Here is a 753-nt window from a genome sequence, read left to right as displayed (position 1 = left end):
GTTGTGGGTCGATTGCAGGCAGAGTAATAAACTCTGATCAGAAGGAAAAGTTGTCAGGTGATAATAGAAGGGAGTAAAATAATGGACGTAAGGAATTACTGGATGGAAAACCAACGTAACGGCAGGAAATACAAAAAACTGGATGGGAATAGAAGGAATTGAGCGCCCTGCTGGCAAGTGTGTGAAGAGCAGTTCTATTTTTATTTTGTAAACCAGGGGAGAGCGCGAACGCAGTCCCCCACTACCACAAATTTTGCAGTCGAGTATCCCGCATTTGGGGACATCGCAGGCGTCAGCACACCCGAAGTGCAATGGGCTAGCCTCGTCCTGGGCGAACCACCTTTTTGATCATGGTTTCACCCCTGCCAGGTAAGTATGCTTAAATTCAGTACACACTCCAAGCCTACACAACACATCACATCTTACACTCACACTTACTGCATTTCCACCGCCGGACTGTCGCTTTAATTAGAATTCACTCTATCAAATACGACCGTCTTTCTGCATTATTCTGACAAATGTTTGAATGTTCCACTCAGTTAAGGAAGAGATTCAGTTACAAGACCCACCATTCTTATTTGCATATTGCCCTTAAATGGAAGTGAACCGTTCCTCATGTACTTGTCCGTCAAACCCAGGGATCGTTTCCGGAAATAAAACCTTTTCTGCCTTACTTTGTTCAGCAAGGAAAGACTTGGGTGCTCTGGTTTCCTCCCACAAGTCCCGAAAGTTGGGTGAATTGGACATTCTGAA

At 44.9% G+C, this 753-nt stretch overlaps 1 non-coding gene across 1 annotated transcript; it reads right to left on the bottom strand.

The window, feature by feature from the left end:
* Positions 1-213: 213 nt before the first annotated feature.
* On the bottom strand, positions 214-377 carry LOC140390614 (U1 spliceosomal RNA). Its single transcript, XR_011934674.1, has one exon. It is a non-coding gene; the product is annotated as a U1 spliceosomal RNA (small nuclear RNA).
* Positions 378-753: the final 376 nt, after the last annotated feature.

Source organism: Scyliorhinus torazame, chromosome 14 (genome assembly GCF_047496885.1).
Source record: "Scyliorhinus torazame isolate Kashiwa2021f chromosome 14, sScyTor2.1, whole genome shotgun sequence".
Lineage (NCBI taxonomy): Eukaryota > Metazoa > Chordata > Chondrichthyes > Carcharhiniformes > Scyliorhinidae > Scyliorhinus > Scyliorhinus torazame.
The sequence above is the reverse complement of the archived record's forward strand: the minus strand, read 5'-3'. Positions and strand labels throughout refer to the sequence as shown.